The sequence below is a fragment of the Canis lupus genome, chromosome 17 (assembly GCF_011100685.1).
Source record: "Canis lupus familiaris isolate Mischka breed German Shepherd chromosome 17, alternate assembly UU_Cfam_GSD_1.0, whole genome shotgun sequence".
Taxonomy (NCBI): Eukaryota; Metazoa; Chordata; class Mammalia; order Carnivora; family Canidae; genus Canis; species Canis lupus.
The window spans coordinates 5,824,542-5,847,877 of NC_049238.1; the positions used below are offsets into that span (position 1 = coordinate 5,824,542).

General features: G+C 58.4%; 1 long non-coding RNA gene across 12 annotated transcripts in view; it reads right to left on the bottom strand.

Moving 5' to 3' along the window:
* The window catches only part of LOC111090473, a 251,626-nt gene that overhangs the window by 194,382 nt on the left and 33,908 nt on the right, over window positions 1-23,336 (bottom strand). For 6 of the 12 annotated variants that reach the window (XR_005372014.1, XR_005372012.1, XR_005372027.1 and 3 more), the window contains one exon: window positions 5,943-6,010. This is a non-coding gene — a long non-coding RNA (uncharacterized LOC111090473). Of the gene's footprint in view, window positions 1-5,942; window positions 6,011-10,578; window positions 10,756-15,870; window positions 16,638-19,566; window positions 19,650-21,098; window positions 21,901-23,336 lie in introns of those variants that run through there. The other 6 variants (XR_005372020.1, XR_005372022.1, XR_005372021.1 and 3 more) reach the window with 6 other exon arrangements.

The following is a 23,336-nucleotide window of genomic DNA, read 5'->3' on the forward strand; positions in this document are numbered from 1 at the left end:
CCGGGGCCCACGCTGGTCCTGGAACGGTCCGTCTGACCCCACGCGGTGACCAGAGGCCCTGCACCCGGAGCGGGGGTGGGGAGGACCTGCGCGCGAGGTCGTCCCGTCCTTCATCCTCCAAGGTAGGTGATATCAGCCCTATTTTACAGATGAGCACCCCGGCCCTTGGCAAGTCTACGTTCCCAAAGGTCATGCAGCTGCTAGGTGTTTGTCTACACTCGAAGGCAGAAAAGCAATTGGTGTCTGTTCTAGGAATTAGGGACGTCAGTGCTGAGAACATTTGAAAATAGCCCTGTGCGTTTTCCCATTCTCGAACCAGGTTTACTAATCACGGACTCAGCTGAAGAAATCCAGCAAAATGACTCAGTTCCTAGCAATTTCTCCCCGTCACATTGGGACAACCCCGGCAGAGCCTGTGGGCATAGAAACAGAGAGAGACACACACACAGAGAGAGAGAGAGAGAGAGAGAGGAAAAAGGATGCATTAGCTAGAAGGCCCTAGCCATTTCCTCTCACTTGGCCCTGCAGCCTCTCTGTCAACTCCGGGGCGCTCGCAAGCCGAAAGCGCCTGCGGTGAAGGCAAGGGCAGGCTGGAGGGCTTGTTTCCTGTCTTCTAAATATACTCTTGTTCCGATGGTATCTGGTCCCCTGCGTCATGGAGGATGGCCGCCCTTTACATTGCAAATGTCTCAGGAACTCCTCAGCCCAAAGGAAGCTCCAGGGGAGAAAGCGCCACTTTCTAAAGCACCTTCAGGAACTGCATGCTCAGGCTCCTCGCTCCTCTCCTCCTCTCCAGCCTCCTGCTCCTCCTCCTCCCTGCCGTCCTCCTCCTCTCCAGCCAGGCCACTGCCAGCCCTCAGGGCGGGCGGCAAACGTCCCGCAGTGCAGCTCCCCGTGAATGTTAGCAAGAAGCAAGAAGCAGACAAAAAGCCCTGTACACCTGCTGTCACCCTGCTGCCTCTCCATGCCCAGCCTCCATCCGGGTCTCCCTCCTGGAAGAAAGGGCCAACTCAGGACTGTGGCAGGGGTTCTTGAGCCGAGTTCCTCGAACACGGCAGAAAGAGAGGAAAGACAGGACAGGAGGTGGCAGGGCCTCGCGGGTGGCCTCACAGCTGAGAGCGGACAACCACTCAGGTAGCATGGCCCTTGGCCCCAGCCGGATCACCTGGAGGGCAGGCTCCTGAGAACTGGAGGGTTTTACGAGGATGAAATGACAAGTGCCCTGAGCCATGCACCCCGGCGCGCGCTCGGCACTAGGATTTGAGAGGCCGTGTGCCCACCCGGGCCTGGGGCATTTCCGCGATCTCATCTCACACTGACAAATGTGCCTCCTTCCTTCTCACAATCGGTGTCAGTCAAAATGACAACAGTGTGCTTCACAGCCACGGACAGGACCCTGAGGCCCAGAGAGGTAAAGTAACGGGCCTGATGTCACAGAGCTCAGAAGTGGCAATGGTGGGATCCAAGTCCAGCTGAGTTCCTGTACCCTCAGCATCCTCCCCCAGGCAGTGGACGCACCTGTGGTGGGAGGGGCTGGTCCTCCAGGTGCAACCCTGGGACGTCCTCTGTAAGCCCTGGGACGCCAGCCCCTTCCTCGGTGTGGGAGAAGGGAAGGAAAGGGAAGGGAGGGGGAGCTTCCAGTAGGGATGCGGGCATCAGGCAACGACTCCATGTAGGCCAGGAGCCCAGGGGGCGCCCCAGCCCTCAGGAGGTCAGCACACCCCCCTCCCCTCTCTGGCCTCCTGGGGGAAGGGCATCGCCCCCTGGGACGCGGCCAGTGCATGAGCTTATTCACAGCGCGAATGCAAGTCTTGAATGGGCAGCTACTTACCCAGTCCTTGAGGTCACCGGGCTGGCTAGGAAGTGGTTAGGGTGGCGCCCTAACACCAAGCCTTCTGGAGAACAGTCACCGCATGTGACTTTAGACCACCTTCTACCTTAGGGTGACCTCAGTGCCTCCTCCTCGGGGCGAGACCCCTCAGGCCCGGCTGCCTGTGTTCCCGTGTCTCCGGGCCCCCCGGGACTGCCCACTCTTTGCTCCCCCCGAATAATGGGGGCCTTCACCAAGGGGTACGAGGGGGACCCCTGAAGTCAGTGACCCGCTAGAGCCAGCCATCACCAGACTGCTGAGCCACGTGCGACCATCGCTTCCCAAATGTGCATTCGGTCTCGTTGGCAGCTTGGAATCCGCAGGGTGGTACTTACGCCACAAAAGTGGTCAAACATGGGCTTTTTTTTTTTTTTCTGTGGTCAGTTGTTAGACCTTTGCTGGCGTACGACTAGAGCCCACAGGTAGACAGGCAGGAGGGAGCCCACCCTAGATCTTTGATTCACTCGCTTTCCTTTTTGGGGTATGAGGGGCCCAGCTGGGATCCAGCGGAACCTCCCAGGGGCCAATGCCCCTCACTCTCACCGGACAGGAGCAGCTCTCTTCTCCGCCGTCACGTGCCCTCTAGAGCATCACCCCAACGTCCCCAAGCTGGCCGAGCCCCACGGCCTCATCTGCAAAAGGAGGCCACCCCTGGGAGCAGCAAAGAGACAGAGCCCAGAAGGCGATGGAGCCTCGCATTTCACAGCAGACACTGTTGCTTGGGTCCACTTCTGCTTGGGCTCGAGGAGCTTTCCGCATGTTTGCTTCCCCCTAATTTGCTTTGATCTCCCCGAGCTCTCGGCATCCCCCCGCCACCCGCCGCAGTGAAGTGCCCTTGAAGTCTGGAACACCCAGGAGCAGAGAGGTGCTCTTCACAGGAGTGTTTATAAGGCTAGCTCAGCTCCAGAGCCACAGGGTGAGCGAAGAGACACGGTGAGGAATCGCCCCGAAGCCCCAAGCCATCTTCCGGTTTGTCACACGACTTCATTTGACAACTGGGGCAGCTGAGGTTTTGGTCAAGGCCTCGGTAGAGCCAAGACCAGAAGCGTCTAGAAATCACACCTGGAAACTGGGAGAAAGGGTTGCTTTTGGGATCCCTGGGTGGCCCAGAGGTTGAGCGCCGCCTTCAGCCCAGGGCGTGATCCTGGAGACCCGGGATGGAGTCCCACGTCCGGCTCCCTGAGTGGAGCCTGCTTCTCCCTCGGCCTGTATCTCTGCCTCTCTCTGTGTGTCTCTCATGAATGAATAAATAAAATCTTAAAAATAAATAAATAAATAAAATAAAGCCAGGTCAAGGTCAGAGTCTTCCATGCGCTGGGCCGCACAGAAGTCCTGGCCTGAGTTGACACATGTCGCTCCACAGGGCAGATCACTCGTCAGGCAGGACAAGACGAAGCGAGCCCTAACTGGGCCGTTGGCCTCCGCTTCTCTCTGGACCTCATCCACAGGCGCAGTGGCCCACATGCCCCCTGCCCGCCGGAAGTGAGATCACCCTCAAGGAAAAGCAAAACCACATGGTCCTTCCCCTCTCTTCCAGTTCCACCCCAGGAGCGGGCAGACTCCGCTCATCTTCCCATTCCTGCTTCAGGTCATGTCGTCGTCCAGCTGGGGAGCAGAATTAGAAACAGACATCACTGTCTGTGGCAGGGCAGGGAGGGATTTTCCCCAGGACCTAGTGTCCAGCGGCGCCTGGGCGGCTCCGTCGGTTGATCATCCAACTCTTGATTTTGGCTCAGATCATGATCTCGGGGTCATGGGATCAAGCCTCACGTGGCGGGGAGGAGGGGGGTGGGCCGTGCTCAGCAGAGTGTCTGCTTCTCTCTCTCTCTGTCTCTGTCTCTCTCTCTCTCAAATAAATGAATAAATCTTATCATGAACATCCACCAACTCAATGTTTGGAAGATGAGGGGATCCAGCTCTCCCAGTCCCCTGCCCCTGCCTCCCTTCTCTCCCCGCTGCTGGCACTGACCTGGTGAGACCCACCCCTGTCCTCCACCCCCTTAGGTGCCCGGCACAGGGGCCCGCCTCCCAGCAGCAGCAGCAGCCCGCTCACCCAGGCCTCGGCCACAGGAGCCCCAGCGATGGCCAGTGGCCATGCCCCCCCCCCCCCCCCGACAGAAGCCTCGGAGCTCTTCCCGACTGCCTCCTGCACCAACTCTCTCAGTCTGGCATATTGCATTCCCTGCATTTCATGATGCTTTAGCTTGATTTTAATTATCATTGAAAAATCCATATATACACATGGTAACAAACAAGTCGGAGCTTGAGAGGATATATAATGAAAGAGGAGCCTGCCCTCCCCTCTCTGATCCCACAGCCTGCTCCCCAGGATGCAGTTACTATCGAGAGCCCCCCTTTTCACAAAGGGCAAACACTTCACCTACTTTGCCATCCTTCCCTGCAACCGGACATGGGCATGTGAACAAGATGTGCGGGTGAGTTGGCCCATGGCAGGGGAAGGCGGGGCCAGGTGGCATCTGGAAAGCTCTCAATTACCAAATTAAAAAAAAAAAAAAAAAAAAAGACAATTGCATCTGACACAGACCAGTCCCTTTCCTCATTCCTTGTACTTGGATGTGATGTGTGCAGCTATAGCAGCCACTTTAGGACCGACCGTGAGGAAGTAAACCTAAGGATTCAAAAGCCACCATGTTCCACGGAGGTGGCCCAGGAAAGAAAGAACCCAGGTCCCTGAAAACCTTGGTAAGAAGCAACAGCTTCCCTCCAGAGGTGGAGTTATATGAGAAAAAAAAAAAAAAACACCTTATTTATTATTTTTTTAAACCAGTGGTCGTTGGATTTTCTGTTCCTTGCAGGGAGGCCCATCCTAATCGACACAATATCCCAGCACCGTTTGTAGGTTCACTTTTATCCGGGTGGTTACATAATTTACTCACTGCTCTGCACTTGGTTTTTCTCACTCTGCAGTGTGTGTTTTCAGTGTTTCCACACCGATTCCTACAGGCCTGTTTTATTCTTTTCAAGACGCCCAGGGTATCCCATTGTATAATCCCCTGCGAATGGACATCTTCAGTGTCTTGATTTTTATCCCATTGCAAACGCCGCCTCCTCAAACATCCTAGTAGACGCGTCCTTACACACACGTGGGAAGATGCCTACACAGTAATTCACGCCGTTGTTTGTGCCGAAGGGAGACCAGCAGACCCGTCCCCTTGGACCCCATCCTTGCTGCCACACACTCCCTTGACCTCTGAGCGCTCCTTCACTCTCCGGGGCCCATCGTCACCATGGCTCCCACCTAGACTCCCCTTCTTCTTCACTCACTCCCCTGCCAGCCCTGACCCCTGGGACACCCACCGCCTTGACCCAAGGGCTCCCGCTGACTGGTGACCTAGTTAGGGTGAGGAGGCCCTTAGCCTCCTTCCTCTGGGACTGAAACCCAGGCTTGCTCTAGGCAGCCCTCCCTGCAGCCCCCGCTCCCCCGGCGCTAAACCAGACGAGCCGTGGGCTCCTGCCCTGCTCCCCGCAGCCCTGCCCCAGCACCATTTCCAGAGCGCGCCCTCCCAATCCTCCCCCTTTTCTGCTCTGCTCAACTGGCCCCCCCCACATCGCTGGTGGAGGCCCACAGGAAGCTCAGTGAACAGCCACACCCCACCTACAGCCAGGCCCGGCCCCGGTTTCAACACCTGTAACCTCGGAAAGTCACACCAGAAACCCAACCTCATACCCCAACCCAAATCCCACTTTTCGACAGAAGCTGACAAATACCACTGTGGGTAGAGAAGGACGCACCAGGCCGAGAGACCCGATATCTAAGAATGTATGAAACGTGCTCTCCAGTGAGAGCAGACCGACCTCCCATCCCATCAGGTGGGACTACCTTATGATCTCCAGCACCCGCTGGAGTAAATGCCCATCACATGGGGCGCTCCGCCCAGACACGCGGGTCATATTTTCAGTATAAAGTTTAGTGCAAAAGCCCTCTTCTCTGCTCGCCAGGTCGCAGAGCTCATTCGGATCTGAGGCTGGGGCTGCGGAGTTCCTGCTGGCACAGCTGCCAGCACCTCTCTTGTTCTCTCCCCCACCCTTCGTCCCCAACAGCCAGCGGTACCTGAGCCCACTTGCAATCTTCGAGGCCATCGGGCTGGTCCCAACTTCACAGGCCAGAAAACGGAGTCCCTAAGAATCAGAAAGATCACATGGTCACTTAGTGATGGAGCCAGGGATGGGAATGGCAAAGCTGCCACTCTATGGGTCCCTCCCGTGTGCCAGGCACCTGCGTGCACCGCTCCCAAGCGCTCGCAGCCGGCCTTTGAGCGACGCAGTGTTGTCTCCATCTCACAGATCAGAGGCTGGAGGCTGCTGTTCGAGGTCACACACAGCTGGTGCGGAGCGGAACTTGGGGACAACCCGGCCACCTGCCTCCGTGTCCCTGCTCCTTTCACTACCCCGTGACGCCACTCTTAGGACAGGAGCGAAAACGGCAGGCCGGAGAGGAAGAGAGAGAGTGTGTGAAGGAGAGAAATGAGTGGCTATTATTAAACAGTGAGCATGCAAATAAAGTGCCTAAAGCAGAAGCCAGCAGGTGTCAAGTCAGGCAGGACCTTTCTTCTTAGGCAAGGAAGTGCCCCAAAACCGAGTAGACGGGAGTGTGTCCTGGACGCAGGAGCCAACGCGAAGGGGCTCTGGGGGGACCAGAGCTGGATGCACGTGAGCAGCAAAATAAGCAATGCAGCCCAAAGTTGAAAATAAAGATCATAAATAAATAAATAAATAAATAAATAAATATCTACATCAGCCACGTAAAGAAATGACTGAGTGAATAAACAACGGGGAGGATGCTAGATCATTTATGTCAGTACCAGCCCCCAAGAGGCCAAGGGAACTGGTCTCCTGCCGTGCCCGTGGGCTGCCTGTGACTTGTCTCCTAAGAGGACGGCATGGAAGCACGTGGGGTGACTTCACGGCAGAGACCGCAGCAGACCCTGCCTCTGCCAGGTGCTCAGGGCCACGTCAATAGCAGAAAGTAGGGCCGCCCAGGTGGCTCAGGGGTTGAGCGTCTGCCTTGGGCTCAGGCCGTGACCCTGGGGTCCTGGGATCGAGTCCCACATCGGGCTCCCTGCATGGAGCCTGCTTCTCCCTCTGTCTGTGTCTCTCCCTCTCTCTGTTTGTGTCTCATGACTAAATAAGTAAAATCTTTAAAAAAAGAAAGTCAGCATAAAGTACCTGATGGGGGTGTTCACTTCCCATGATGTCATGAAATGACACGTCACCTCTGTGGTCTTCCCTCCAAACCCTTAACCCCAGTCCAACCATGAGAAAAACATCAGACAAGCTCAACGTGAGGCGCGTTCTACAAACTACCTGACCTCAATCAAGGTCATCCAAAACAAGAAGAGTCTGAGAAACCGTCACAGGCCGGAGGAGGCCACAGGGACAGGAAACCAAATGGAAGGAGGGGTCCTGGAGAAAATCCTGGGGCAGAAGAAGGTCCCTGGGAACACTAGTGGAATCCCGATAACCCGTGGAGGTCAGTTGGCAGTGATGAGCAGACACGGGTGCCAGGTTGGGGCGAAAGCACTGTAGCTTTGCCACCTGCTGGGGGGGTGGATCTTTTCTGCAAACGCACAGCTCTTCTAGATAAAAGGTTTATAGTCAGTAAATTGCAGAGATGTTTGGCTATCCCACCCCGGCATCCCACTGCTGGGGAGATCCTTCACATGTGGAACTCGGGGCCATCAGGGCCTGAGCATCAGGCATCCGATAGACGGTGAGTCTCCCGTGCAAGAGGCCTGAGGCCTGGTGCCAGGGTGAGGTCCCAGGGCTTCCTGGGAGCCCAATGGGATTCTAACCAAATTCTAGAGTGCTTAGAGACCCGAGCTGCATTGAACGGATCTCCCCCCTCCCGCCCTCTGTGCATTGTTGGCCTTCGGCATCTCCCACCCCTGCCTTGTAATCAGGTGGTTGCTGGGTTCAAATTTCCTTTCGGTGTGAAAATGCAAAGCAACCTGGGCAGCAGGAGCAGAGCAGGTGTCCTCTTTCATCCAGCTGGGGTCACTGTCCCCTAAGGGCTCCCCCCCTCCTTGTTCCCCTCCCCCAGTCCCTCCTGCCCCACAGAGGTCTCAGTCCTCGGCTCATCAGGACCTGGCTGAGCTCCAGGCGGTCAGCCCCCTGCCCCCTGGCCTCGGGAACAAGGGGGCCACGACGGGGGCCCCAGGAGGGCAGGCTGGCCCCCGGCCAGTGGGTCCCCAGATGCCATGCAACCCACACCTGAGCCAGGTAAGAGAATAGGTGTATGTAAACAGTATTTGAAAAAGAAAATAGCTGTACAAATACAGCGCTTGTTAACACAGGTGTTTATAGGTGGAATTATTTTTCTAGGGCTGCTATCTCCCGAGCTTCTTTGTGAGTCCCAGTTCACACCTGCAGGGACTTTCCTATTAGGTGAAAGCACAGAGAGGAAACAGAGAGTCCGCATCGACTTCGCGGAGCAGGAGGTCAGCGATCGGCTGCAGGCCCGGCTGGTTTCCACCCAGTCAGTCTCTTCCTGCTGGAGCGACTTTATTTTTTTATTTATTTTTCTTAACCTGCTCTAACAGGATCCGGCCCGTGCGGCGCTTCCTGCTCGGGGACGAAGCTGCTCGTGAGCGCCCGGGGCGGCCCCTTTCCCGGGCCCGTGGGCGCTGCCTGGGCGCTCCTGTCTCATCTCTCCTCTCTCCCCAGGGCGAGGCTCGCTATTTCTACTCCAGGGACGAGAAAACCAAAGACACTTGTCCGAAGTCCCGGAGCTCCTGCGAGGGGAGGATTCCACGCTGGGCCGACTCCGGAGCTTCAGCGGGAGGGGGCTCCGGCCGCGTCCCCGAGACCCGGCCCCGGGGACAGGGGCACCGCAGGTGGAGGCACAGACGCCTTCGGCCGCAGCTGCGGTTTTGTTCAATCTCGCGGAGGACGCAGCACCGTCAGGGTAGCAAGCAGCAGGTATCAAAGACTGTGGAAGAGAAACTTAGTTGCCACTGATCCGCACGCTTAAAAATGGTGAGGATGGGGATCCCTGGGTGGCGCAGCGGTTTGGCGCCTGCCTTTGGCCCAGGGCGCGATCCTGGAGACCCGGGATCGAATCCCACGTCGGGCTCCCGGTGCATGGAGCCTGCTTCTCCCTCTGCCTGTGTCTCTGCCTCTCTCTCTCTCTCTGTGACTATCATAAAATAAAAATTAAAAAAATAAAAAAATAAAAAAAATGGTGAGGATGGCAAATTTTGATGTGATGAGTAGTTTGCCATAGTTTCAAACATTTATAGAAGAGAGACTCAAGGGTCTGTTTGCCAGCAGCAGCAGGGACAGGGGAGGGGGGGAGGACACCTGCGGAGGGTGACAGCAGCCCTGGCGTCGGTGAGGCCAGGGGAACGTGGCAGCCTGGGGGACACCGGGAGGGCTGTGTCACTGCTGGAGCCCGGCAGACTGAAGGAGCGGGGCCAGTGGACACGGTGACCCGCTGGTCAGAGGCCACCCGGAGGAAGGCTCTTCATGGCAACCTGGCGGAGGTGACCAGGGGCGAGCGGCGTGGCATGGGGAGGCCTCGCTCCCTAGGGTCCCCAGACATGCCTGGGAGGGGCCGAGCCTCCCACAAGCACACAAGGTGGGGCTCAGGCGATGCCACCGGCATCACCGCATCTACAACCCCTGAGGCAGACTTTATTCTTCGGTTTTAGCAGCAAAATCCTCCCGTCCATCTTGAAAAATGAGATTTCTAGAAGTGTTGCTTGAGAACTATTGTTCTCGGGACGCCTGGGTGGCTTTGCGGGTGAGCATCTGCCTTCGGCCCTGGGCGTGATCCTGGAGTCCAGGATCGAGTCCCACGTCGGTCTCCCTGCATGGAGCCTACTTCTCCCTCTGCCTGTCTCTCTCTCTCTCTCATGAATAAATAAAATCTTAAAAAAAAAAAAAAACTGTTGTTCTCTTCCTCCTGCCTCTTGGACCTCCATTCACAAACCAGCTCCATTTCACAGATGAGGAAACCAAGGGTCAGAGAGAGACATGGGGCGTTCACAGGTGGGTCCGATGAGCGAAGGCTGGCCGGGGTAGAAGCTCAGGTGTCCTGCATCCCACGGTGGCTCTCCCATCCTCCATGACACTGGAAAAGGGGGGTCCCCGTGAACAAACAGGGGGTCTGGCCCTCTCCAAACTCCCTGTCTCCTCCCTGGGCCCCAGTACCCCTCTCCCTCCATGTGGCAGATGTGCCAAGGCAGGCGGGCACACGGGCCTGAGCTCCCATCAGAGGCCAGCAGCTGGTCACCCTGTCACTGGCCCGGAGGAGGGGCTTGGAGAGAGGAGGAACACCGAGAGAGGATTTTATCCTATTTTATTTTATTTTACTTTAAAGTTTTATTTCTTTATTTGAGAGAAAGAATAGAAAGGGGCAGAGGGACAGGGAGAGAATCTCAAGCAGATTCCTCACCAAGGTTACAAGCCCAACACGGGGCTTGATCTCAGGACCCCGAGATCGTGACCTGAGTCAAAGTCAAGAGTCAGATACTCAACTAACTGAGCCACCCAGGAGCCCCCCACAATCGAGAATTTTGAAGTTTGCCGAGGAGAAGCTGCAAGGTTTTCCATCTGCATCTATGACAAGTCCCTAAAAGATGGGACGTGCCGATAAATGAATGAGTAAAAGATGGGACAGTGGACACTATTTGGTGTCGTTCTGATTAAGATAACCTCACATTACGGTCTCGGACCCACTCTGCTACCTGGAAGTGATGAGAATGCTGGGATGTATCCTCACGCCCCGCCGCCACGCTCGAGACTGCGCTGCACGCTGGCACCCTCCATGCCAGCGGCCTTGGGGGACAGCACACCCGGAGCTGAGGGGTACGGCAGCACCCCGTCGGCGGTGCCTCAATCAATGAGCGGATATTTGGTGAACCCTGTGTGCCAAGAACATGCATGATACAAAGAAATGGACCTTCCATCGAAGCTCACTATTTCCCCTTACTCTCTATCACCCCAGTGTGCAAAAGACCCCTTATACACACACCCGGACACACCAATTCACACACACACACACCCCGGGCCAGGCCCGAGGCCTCTCCTGCCGTGTGTGCAGTTGTAGACTTAGCCCTGCACACACATCCGGCCGCATCTTCGGACCCTGCAAGTTGCCCAAAGCGTGCTGCGTGCCCTGGGGGTGGCCACCCACCTGTCAGCACCTGAACAGGACAGGTGTCTCCCAGGTGAGAACTACCTCCGGCTCTGGCTCTAAGGGAGTGCCTCTCCCCTGCGCTTCCTGGCTGGGCAAACCGCGTCCCTTCCCCCGTGGGCTCCCCCCGGGGTGGGGGCCCACGCACCAGGCACAGCTCAGAGGTGCCTGGACACAGACAGGCCCGGGCTCCGCAGGCCAGGACAGCCTCTGACGCGCCCCAGGATTGCCAGGCAGCTGCCTTCTCAGTGTGTGATGGGGTGACACTGGCGCCCATGAATAATCATGAAATAAAGGGAGATAATTAATATTTAGCTTTGCCAGAGGGAAGCACTTGGGGGGAAACCGCCATTTAGTCGGAGGGGCGAGAGTTGTCAGCTGGAGGCCAGGCCTAGCGAGAGGGGCCGGCGGCAGCCCCAGGGCGCCCACGGCAGCTTGCTGGCGCCAAGGTGACCTCCACGGGGCGACGACGCGTGGAGTGGCAGAGGCACAGGCCAGCCCGCATGCAGGTGGGTCCCCCTGGGACCGTGAGCAAGGTCAGGGCCATGCCACGCTGCCCCTCGGAGCCCGCCCCGGGGTCAGCCTGCACAGGGCCTCGGTGGGGCGAGCCAGGGGCACCAGGGAAGCAAATGCCCTGCGACAGGCTGAGCCGAGAAGCCCTAGGCCCCCGCGTGACTGCGTCTGAAGGCAGGGCTCCTAGGAGGCTACTGGATCGGTGGCCTCAGGGAAGAGACCAGCGCTCCCCCCTAGTCACCTTCGCACCAGAACCTGGCCCTGCCGGACCTTGATCTGGACTCTCAGCCTCTAGAGCTGTGAGAATTTCTGCCGTCGAACCCCCCAGTCGCCAGCAATTCATGCCATGGAGGGCAGCCCAAGCTAAGACACCTCCACCTGCCCTCCCAGGACAGAAAAACCCTCTAACACAGCAACCCCCGAGAGGCCATCTGATTAGGCTTGAATACTTCCAGGGATGGGGTACTCGCTCCCATTCCTTCAGCTTTGGGACAGTTGAATGGAGAGAATTAGGGACTTTGGTCCTTGAAGTCTTGTGTTCAAAGCCCACCTCTCCTCCGTCTATACGGTCCCTTCTACCTGGGGCAGGGAGTAGTCGCACACACGTGCAGGCTAGCCCGGGACCTGAGCACCGAGACTCTGCCTCCTTCCCCCTGGGCACCCACGGCCTCCCCCAAGGCCTCTTGCCTCCCCACCCGCCGCCAACCACCACAGGCTTTCTCCTGGCCTTTAGCTGTGGCCTCCCAACTTCCCCTCTCACGGCCTCTCCCAGATGCACGCTCCACACTGCTCAGGGCCAGCTTGCCTAAACACCCTCTGACCTCACACTTGCCCATTGAGAATTGCCACCGTGTCTCCCCAGGCCTGTGGGACAATGGCGTCCTCGGTGCTTCATACCCAGTCCCAAAACTTGTTTCTGTGACATCTCCAGCCCCGGTGTGACCTCCCCTGGCCCAGCCCCACCCACCATGTGCATCGGCACGCACACACGGGCACACTAGAGGTATGTGCACATGCACTCGCATGCACACACACACACACTGCACCCACGTGTGCGTACACACACACACACACACACCCTCCAGCCACTCTGTCTGCCGGTTGCTCCGACTTCCAATGACAGTGTGTCTCTGCTGCCCTGGCTGTGTGACCCGTGACAAGTCACCCTCCACATCTCAAGTCTCTGCCCATCTGTAAAATGGGAACAATCAAATCCTCTCTATCTATCTCCCTGGGGTTTCTGAGCTCTCAGTGGAAGGATGGGGATGAAGTCTGACGCAGAGTCTGGCATGTGTAAAGATCTCAATGAATGTTGGCTGCCTTCTGTCCACAGAAAGCCAGGGCTACCTCTTAGAGAGCCCTACATTGGGGCAGGGGAAGCGGGAAAAGAGAATGGAAATCAGAGGCAGAGGGAGGGGAAGGCAGCCTGGAAGGTGCAGCACTCGCCACCACGGGATAGAACGGAGCTGTCCTTCAGAGCCCCGCCGACACAAACCCTAATTATCCTTCTGATATTCAGATTAAAATATTTACACAGCAAGCAGAGCTGAAACAAAAGCCATAATAATTTTTTAGACTAATTTGTTCCATCTGAGAACAAAAATCCAAGTTGTCTCAATATGAAAAGGATAGAGGATAGGTTTTTCCTCTCCGCTCTGGAAAGATTGGAAGGCATAGTAGCACCGCTGAGGAGGAAAGGACCAGCGTCCAGTGCTGGGGGGCTGCTGGCTGTTCCCAGTGCTGGGCTGAGTCCTGGCTGGTGGGCCTGTGACGGGGGAAGAGCCCTCCTCCCCCCACCCCGAGGGCTCATGCTGGCCTTCATCCAAGGGAAGGAGAGAAGGGTCCCAGCAGCGTCCCCTCCTCCATGGCTGATGGCACCCATGGGGTCCGCACAGCTCCCTTCGCCGGGGAAGGAGCACAGAAGACACCCCCAGAGGCCGAGAGACACGGGGTGGGACAGACTGGGAGGCACAGGGAAACACAGACAGGAAAGAGGCTGAAAGAACGAACTACAAATGAAAAGGCACAGGTCTAGGGAGGAAAGAGGGAGGGACGGGGCAGGGGGGAGATAGGAGGGGCCAGAGACGGGCCTGACTGGGCCTACTTTACCCTCCCCCCTCCTGCTCCAAGGAAAACCAGCCTCCCCTTTGCCAAGTGAGAGGTCAGCAGGTCAGGCCTAGCAGTTCAGAGAAGTGTTTGATTTCTGGCCAAGACAAGGAAAAGACCAAAGTGCCCTGAAGCCCTTGGTCCCCCCCGCCCCCACCGCCAGAACCAGGCAGGGTGGGGCCGCAGCCCATCCCAGGGAAGAGGACCAACGTGGCCGAGGCCTCGGACCGTCTCCTCAGTGAACTGGCTGCTTGGCCCACTTTGTAATTCCCACGCCCCAGAAAGCAGTGGTCTCAGAGGCCTGCCCCACTGAACACCCCCACCCCCGGCCTGGACATCATCCGCTGTCCTTCCCAGGCACTAATCACAACTCAGGGCAGCGGTAAGATCGGCAGCTGGGGGCAGAGACAAATCCCAAGGAGACAAAGCCCAGGTCATTCTCTGTCCGGTTCCTAAGGCTGCCGCACCTGCTAGACTCAGCCAGAGGAAGGCTCTTCACTCAGAATCCTGGTCCAGCTGGAGTGGGACAGGGAGGGGACAGGGATTGGGACCCGAGAGCCGAGCAGGAGCCCCAGGGCCCCGTCCTGGAGGCTGAGCGTCGGCATCTGGCCCGGGTGTGCGTGGTCAGCTCGAGGGAAGGGCCACGGGCCACACAGGGAGCCAGGCCCGGGCCGCAGGGCCGTGAGGGGCTCTGCTGGGGTGACACAGAAAACCCTGGGAGCAGAGCCTGGCACACATGCTCCGCAGACCACCAGCAGCCAGGGGAGAGAGTCGCCCTCGCAGCCCCAGAAGAAACTGACCCTGCCGACACTTTGACCGTGGACTTCCAGCCTCCAGACGCGCAAGACAGTAGCTCTCTGCTGGCTGGGCCACTCAGGTTGCGCTGCGTTGTTACTGCAGCCTCAGCGACAGACGCAGCTGCCCGGGAGCCGTGATGACACCTGTTTTACTGAGGAACGCCTAGGAACTTTGCCAAGGTTGCATGGGCCAGAGCGGGGCCCCTGTGGGGAGCCCAGCTGGGCTCCAACCTGGCCGCTGGGGCGGGTCTCACCTGCGCGCCGACCCCGCGAGCTGCAGTATGTCACTCGTCTCTTGCCCTGAGTGGGAGGCATCCAGTGCAGACCAGCTGGGAAATGCACTTGACCCCTGGCCATGGTCATTCCCTGAAGAAAGAGCTGAGTCAGGGGCACCCTGCCCTCCGCGGGGTGGAAGGGGAGCCGGAGGCCAAGGGCCTTCTGGCACTATCTCAACAGGCAATCAGGAACTAGTTCCCCAGCTACCAGAGCCCTGAGAGATTTCTTCAACTTGGGCCACTTCCCCACTCTTTCCCCTTTCGTACCCACCCTCTGCCCTGTGTGGTGGCTGATGAACCCCTGACAGCAGCAAAGGTCAGCCCTGGGATCCGCAGCAGAGGCTGGAGCCGGAGGAGGGCTCCACCCGCCAAAGGCCAGTCTGGCCCAGAGGGATGGGGGGAAGGGGGGGGCATGCACCCAGGCCTGGAGCCACCAGGGGTAAATGAAACCTCCCTCCATGGGGGACCCAGGGGCCCCCGCCTCGCCAGGGTCAGTCCTGGGTGAGCGCCCAGGCGGGAGCGACCTCAGACTGTGATGTTCAGCTGGCCACCTCGGGTGGGTCCCTAACCTCCCAGCTGCTTCCTGACCAAGATTAGGACACAGGGGGGAAGATAAGATAACGGAGGAGATCCCACCCGGCCCTCACCTCGGGCCTGGGCTCTGCCAAGTTGCTCACTCAGAAGGGTGACGTCCACTGTGCCTTGGGAAGGTAAAGGGGACGTGGGTGAGTGCAAAGGGGAGCTCGGTGCTCCCCGGAACAGGCCGCCATTCCTCCCAACCCAGGGCCCCTTGCCGGCGGGTGCGCTCGCGCGCTGGGGTGGCTGCGTCCGCGTAGTATTTCCGAACCAAAAACACATTTTTTACATATGTTATTCCCCACCCCGATCCTCGCAAGCAATCCCACGAGGTAGAAACTGTTGTGTTAATACACAGATGGGGAAACTGAGATTGGGGCTGGCTCAGGAAAACTGGGCCGGAATTCAAACCTGAGGGACTCCCAGAGGCGCCCCGCACCTGCCACAGGAACCAGCCTCGGGACGGGGCCCGGTGCGAGCAGCGCCTAGGCCACCTGGGGGGACGGGCCCCCACGGAGCTCGCACGGCTCCCCCGGGCAAGCAGAGCCAGCCCCGCTGTCAGAGCCCCCTCCTTACCTCTAACCCAGCCCGTCAGCTGCAGCCTGAGCCCGTTTCCTGTGTTCCGTCCAGAGCAGAAGACAGAGAACCACCCACTCAACACCCATTCTGTAAAAACCCTCGTGTTCCTGCAGACGTAACAGTCATCCTGCAGGCTAGCTTCCCCCAAACTTCCCTCCTGCTTCGAATCCTCCAGCCTTTACCAATCTCTGGGGGCAGTGGTCTGGGGGCGGGAGGCCGGGGGGGTGCAGAGGGAGCCCGCTGTAGACGTGGGCAGGCGTCCTCGGGCTCCCGCCCTCCCGGGTGTACGGGAGCCACGGTCCATGGAAGACAGAAGGGGACAGGGAACAGGCTGGGACAGGCAGGCGGCGCACGGCCCAGGCCCCGGGAGCCCAGCGCTGCTCTGCCTTTGGCCCTGCTACCTCTGCTCTCCTTCCGTCCGATCCACAGTTCCCCATGGTCCACAGGCCTCCAGAACCTCCCTGTCCGGCCAGCTGCCCTCCCCATCCAGACCCGGCCCTTGCAAAACCTGCCGGGTTCCCAGCTCTCCATCCCCGTGTTACGCCGCCGGTGTCGGGTGGGCACCGGGAGGGTCTGGTCCACCCAGCTCGGGCCCTGGCAATCGGGACACATCTCCCTCCTGTTTTCTGATGGGAACACAGGGACGTCTGTCGCTCAGAGCAGAGCAACGGCCTAACCGAACTCGAGATAGCTGCCATCTATCACTTCCCTGCAATCTGCAAGCTTGTCACTCCGCCTGCAAAGATTAGATTAGGGGGAGCCGGGTCATCAGAAAATCCAACTTGAGATACCTAATATCCGGTTCTCTTTTGTCCGAGACCAGCCTCACTGGCACTTTTGCAAGTGTAGAAACAGGGCGGGCAGGCCTCCCCTCTGCGCGAGTCCTCGCCCCCTCGGCCCCCACACCATTAGCTCTTGTCCAAGGGCCTTGCAGTTTTCCAACTTGACGGCCCAAGCCTTTGGGGTCACCCCACCGGCCGGTCCCCGCCGCTGCCCCTGGGTGTTCTTGAGAGGCTCACAGTCCCTCGTCTCTTGCTTCTTCTCTGCCTCAACGGCAATAAAAGCCACCACCCCTCACCCCAGTCCTGAGGGCCCTTCCCCGGAACTGGTAATTGGATAGGATTTGAATGGTGAGTGTGTCCTCTTTGCATTTCACACCTGGCGGTGTGAAACTAATGAAGAAATGGTCTCTTCACAGAAGGCAGCAGAGCGGCGTGCTGGGCTGGGGCCCTACAGCCGGGTCCCACCCTCTGGGAAGACATGCCAGCCAGGTGGCATGGGTGTCCCCTCCCTGCCAGCACCCCAGGGGCAGCCCCGGTCTCAGTCTCAGGGGTGGCCAAACCCCGCCACCTCACACAGCCCCTGGGCCATTCTAGCTGATGTCTCCAAAGCCAAAAGTCCCCCAAGAAGTTTCCGTTTCAGTCTGAGCTCCAGGGGTGCCATGTCACAATGTGTTTCCTAAGCTGGCGCTCCTTGGGTGCGGTTGAGGCCGCAGAGGGTCAGGGACGCTGACCTGCTGCCTGCACCCCCTGACCGCACCTCTCCATCCCTGGCACGAGGGCCCAGGTCCTCGCTCCCGGGGCCAGCCTGGGGTGTCTCAGGGGCTGTCACCTGCAGCCCAATGCCTGGGCCAGACGAGAAGGGTGAGGAGGCCAAGGAGGCTGGGTCCTAAACCCGAGGGCACCCCCAGTCAGGATTTCAGGACGGTCCGGGAGGCACAGGGTGGGCGTTCAGGAGCCATCGGCGGCTGCTCTGGGAGCTCCCACAAGGGGCCGCTGCCCAGGGCCTGGGCTCCCACAGCCTCGGAGGAAAGAAAGAACCCCGAGTCCTTAGCAGAGAGAAGACCTGGCCAGAGGGGGCCCGGACATTCATCGTCGACGGATCCCAACCCTTCCCTCTGCGGCTGACTTTGTCAAGTCTCCTCCTGCCCCAAACCTACTGCAGGTGAATGCCTGGGAAGTTTAACATTCTGGGGAAACATCACAGCTGTGCTCCCTGGAATCACTCGTGACCCCCCTTGCTTCTCTCCATCTGGCTCCACGGGTCCCTCCCCTTCTCCAGCTCCTTACCCTCCTCCCTCCCTCCCTCCCTCCCTCCCTCCCTCCCTCCCTTCTCCCCCCTCCCTTCTCTCCCCCTTTTCTTCTCTCCTTCTGTGCCTGGGGGGGACCCCTACTTTCATGGGCCCTCTCCCCCAAATGAACGTCTCAACATCTACAAATATTAACTTCATTAATTTGGGGAGGATTTATCAGTGCAGAGGTTAATTGTCTCTCCCTGACATGTTTTTACTGAATACATCTGGGTGACAAAATTAATTTCCTCATTAGCTATTTTTAAAAGTGGAACAAGCTAAGGGGGAAATTGGTGTGGGGAGCCTGCCATGTGAGCTGTCCCGGCCTCCAGGCGGCCCCAGGCTCGGCCCCAGGTTACCCTCCCAGGGCTGCACGCTCAGCCCCAGGACCGAGAACCACCAAGGTCAGGGCTCAGGCGGCGCTGCTTCCAGGGGGAGACCCGAGGTCTGAGTTCTGGGGCGCAGCCTGGTCTCTGCGGTGCCCAGAGCCTCAGGGAGAGGAGGCCTGGGCCCCGGCTCGGAGCCCGGACCCGCCCGGGCTGCTGCAGGCCCCTCCCCCTCCCCCTGAGGGTGCCTCCTACTTGGACCCCCCAGTAATGGCTCTCTCAGCAGAGGAAGGCCAGCAGATAGAGACCGAGATACGCCAGAGGAGCCCAGGCTCCACGACCTGTGCTGCTGAGCCCAGAAAGCCAGACCAAGTCACTCTGCCCCCGAGGAGCCAACCCCTCCCTCCACGTGCTTATGGCAGCAGCTTCCAGCCCAGACGCCCCCGCAGAGGGACAGGGGACGGTGGGAACCCCTGCACTGAGGGTTGCTCAATCTGTGGCCCCCGTTTCCTCGACCATGAAGGACTCTAGCTGCCCCACTGCCTTAAAGCCTCTGGAACCGGAGGCTTCCCTCATTCCCATTCAGAGGGCCCAGGAACCTCCCCACCACCAGACCCCATGGCTGTCCCCGCCCATCTTCACCCTCTGTAACCTGCCCCCCAACCTTCCAGAGTGACCCTTCCCCTCACTCTAGGTCCATTTTACCCATCAGTGCTGCCTGCCCAGGACAGAGGCCACCAGAACTGAGAGACCCAGCCAGCTGCAGAGTCCAGAACCCCACTGAGCTGAGCCGGGTACGCACCCCAGCTCCTCCCAGGCGGCAGGCCAGCGCCCTGGGCCTCATCCTAGCAGAGGAGAAAGGCCACGGATCAGACCCTGCCATGGGCCACGGCCAGGCCAGACCCAGGAGCCCCTTCCTCCAAGCCCTGACCTCACCGGGGGTCCAGCTCCAGGCTCTCAGCCCTGTCCTCTCTAGGAAATAAGGCAGCCTGGGACGGGATGCTGATACAAATCCCAAATCTCCTGTTTCTATAAACTGAGATACCGCACACACGCGCGTGCACGCGCACAGGACGCTCCCCAACGGCCGCTTCTGACCTAGCCCGGAGAAATTACCATGTGCAATTCCAGGAACAGGAAAAACCAGACCTAGGGAGCTATCTGAATGTCACACGCTGTCAGCCTGGGGCAGGAAGAGGATGGGCTGCCGGCACCTCCCCTCCCAGGCTTTTATCTCCCTGCAGTTGGGCCTGCCTTTCTCACGGCCACCTCTTCCTCCTGAGGGCAGCAGCTCACCTCGGGCAGAAGGATCCTTGGCACCGGTCGCTCGGCCCTTCCCTAGGCTTGCTGCTCCGCAACCGAGCACCCACGTGGCTGTGCGCCGAAATGACAGAGGGGCCCCTCCCTGCCCGTTGCGGCAGCAGGAGGTGATCACACATACAACGGGACGCACAGTCACATTCCCAGCTGTCCTCCCCACCCAGCTCCAATCTGCCTTCCGTCTGGGAGACCATCTCCCTCCACCTGTCTCCCGCCATCCCTCCCGGCTTCCAGCCTGCCCGGCCCCAGGGGTTCCTGGAATGGGAATTCCAGACCTTGCAGGGGGCAGGAGTCTGGAGAGGAAGTGGGATGATGGGCTCCTGGGCTCCGGCTTCCCACAAGCACTGCAGCCAGCCTGGCCTGGGGATGGGGGCGGGGAGAAGGCCTCAGGGCAGCCCAGGGTCCTGATGCTGAGCCCGAGGATGGAGGGAAGACTTCCCAGAGGGGATGAAAAGGAGCTGGGTTCTGAAGGATGAAGAGGAGTCTGCCGAGCTGGTCAGAGGGGAAGAACGTGCAGAGGGAGCAGCATTAGCAGAGGGCCTGGGACTTGAAAAGGGGCCTGCCTTGCAGGGGAGCTTGAAACCGCCCCGCACCGTGAGCACGTTCGCTTCAGAAGGTCGAGGAGGATGGGCCAGGGGTGGAAGGAGCCCCGGCTGTTTCTCCACATCAGTGCTCAGCAGGAATTAAGCAGAAGAGAGGCAGCCTCCAGCTGTGGGTTGGGAAGAGCACTTGGGGGCAGAGCAGAGGCCAGCCCGGAGCTGTGAGAGCCACGGCAAAGCTCAACCTCAAAACCGGGGAGCACTTCTCATGGCACTGCTTCCCCTAAGAAGCACAGTGCAGGTTGTGTCTGCATCCGGTGGATTCTCAGAAAACCTCGGGGAGCGCGCTGGAAGGTCTCTCTGGTCCTTGGCACCCTGGGTCCGACCCGTGAAGTGGTTTGCCCGCAAGGTTTTGTGGAACCAGGAAAGTTAGATCTTGCCCTGCTTTAGAGATGGGGAAACCGAGATAAAGGGGGGCTGCGTATCAGGAAGCCCGAGCCCGTGCCAGGAATAGCGCTCCCATCGCCCCGGACTCCCACACCGGGACCACACGCTTTTGATGTGGGTGCGGCAGCTGCACGCGTTTTCCTGCGAATGCACCTGGGTTGCCTGTGTCACCTCCAAATGTGGGCATCTGGGTGCTGTGAGGTGCCCCCACCTGAAACGTCGCCTCCCCCCGCCCCCTGCTGAAGCCAGCAGACAGTGTGCAAAAGGCAAGGCAAGAAAGAAGACCCCTCAGAGCAGAGTGGGCGCCGGCTCCGTGCGGCTGACATCAAGGCCCGCGTTCATGGAGCTCATTCGGGTCTGTCCCCATCCACGGCCCGGCCCCGTGCAAGGATCTGGTGAAAACAGCGGCCTGCAGGGGATGGCTAGAGGCCATCCCCGCTGAGGCTGCTTGAAAGGGAAGGGGGTGGAGACGGGGCTTTGCCCAGCTGGTCCTGGGGGCGGTAGTGCTCCCCAAGGGCTCACCTGTCCTCTCCGGGCCTCCCAGATCTGCCATCCGCTCCCCAGGCTGGAGTGGGGGGGAGGCGGTTCTTGCCTTTGGAAGAACAAATCTTGGTCAGCTCATTTCCTCAGCTCAGCCAGCAAGTGTGGGGAGCAGGTCACCAGAGCGGGGACTTCCAGAGCTGATCGCGCCCGAGCGTGGTGGGGATTGACAGCCACCACCACCGCCCCCCGCCCCAAGCAGCGTGGGTTTCGAAAGCCAAGGTTTTCTTGTCTTCTGAGCCCTGTGACTTTTTGAAAGGGAACAACTGAAGCATTGCTTGGCAATTTTTGTTCTCACTCCAAAGGCACGTTGCTTTGGAAAGTGGTCAGATTCTGCATTTGTTGATTTTAGAATCCAAAAATATGGCAACGGAGAAAGGGGAGGGATGCTTTTTAGGATTTAAGATATTTTCTCAGACACATTTGAAACATGATTATGGCCCAAAATATTAATGGCAGGTGGATCTCCTGCTCAGCAAGGAGCTTCCACAGGCCTGAGCGTGTGTACTAGGCATTTCTGGGGTGGTTACAGTGTTCTGCTCACGTCACCCACCAGCACCCCATGCCCTCAGATGTAAAAATTATCATTGTCCGTATAGTGTATAGGGAGGGCTGTGCCAAGCGCTCTGCACACATCACCTCATTTAAGTCTCAAAAGAATCATAAAAGGAAGTGTCATTAAACCCATTACACAGATAAGAAAACAGAGGCTTAGCACAGAGACCTGCCTGAGCCCACCGCACTGTTCACTGTCAGAACTGGGATGAGCCCCAAGCCCCCCAAGGCCATTGCCGGGAGCCCCCCCCACCACCACCACCACTGTATCATCTCCCCTTTCTCCCTCTCCTGCATCTAGTTTCCACCATGGATGAAACAGTCCCCATCTCACCCCTTACTCCACTGAGCCCCTCCCCACTCCTCCCCAGGCCCCTCCACCCCGCCAGCGTCAGATTCAGGAGCTTCTCCGGAGGAGGTGGCATCCTTGTTGTTGAGAGTGGCTCTGGGTCCCCTGCTGTGTCTAGCACAGAGTGTGCTACCACGAGGGGGGCGGCATGCGTGCACGGGAGGAGCAGTTTCATTCTGCACCGGGGCGCTGTTTTCCTTCTTCACAAGCCACATCTATGAAGAAAATTAATAAAATCTACTGCCGAGGCCATGCTTGAATGGCGGGCGGGACCCCCTGCAGAGCCAGGTAAAACCCAGCTTGCCCCGCGTGGAGCCGGACGGTTTGCATTTCACGCACAAGGTTCCCAGTGCCTCTGCCGCTGGTCCTGGCCTTGCCCTGCCACCCATCCACCAATGCCTGCCTCTGATTCTTGACCTCATCCCCCGACTCTTGACTTCATCCCCCCAACTCTTGACCTCATCTCCCAATTCTTGACCTCATCCCCCGATTCTTGACCTTATCCCCCGATTCTTGAGCTCACCCCCCTGACTTGACCTCATCCCCCTGACTCTTGATCTCATCCCGATTCTTGACCTCATCCCCTGATTCTTGATCTCATCTCCTGATTCTTGAGCTTACCCCCCGAATCTTGACTTTATTCCCCGACTCTTGACTTCATCCCTCCCAACTCTTGACCTCATCTCTCAATTCTTGACCTCATCCCCTGATTCTTGACCTCATCTCCTGATTCTTGAGCTCACCCCCCTGACTCTTGACCTCATCCCCTGATTCTTGACCTCATCTCCTGATTCTTGACCTCATCCCCCTGACTCTTGACCTCATGCCCTGATTCTTGACCTCATCTATCGATTCTTGATCTCATCTTCTGATTCTTGAGCTCATCTCCCAGATTCTTGAGCTTATCCCCCAGATTCTTGAGCTCACCCCTGCGATTCTTGACCTCATCCCCCCAATTCTTGACCTCATCCCCCCGATTCTTGACCTCATCCTGGAGAAGAGCTCAAGGCAATTATAACCCTTCACTAAATGCTCATCGGTGTTTTGGACTACTTTGAACCTCTGGTCCAGAGCATAAAAACAATTAATGGGCCCATTCTAAGTGCTCTATTTGAAGGAGTCATCTGTTGCAGTGGGGGATTTTCCTCTGCATTTTTAGAAATGCCAGGAAATAAAATTCTCAGTGTGACTCCATTACCCTCATCTGGGGCACTGCAAGCTCACCACCGTTACACCTTCAAGAGGACCTGGGGCTCCCCGTGAAAGGGGCGAAGCGCAGCCTAGGGTAACGCTCTGACTTCTCAAACCATGATACC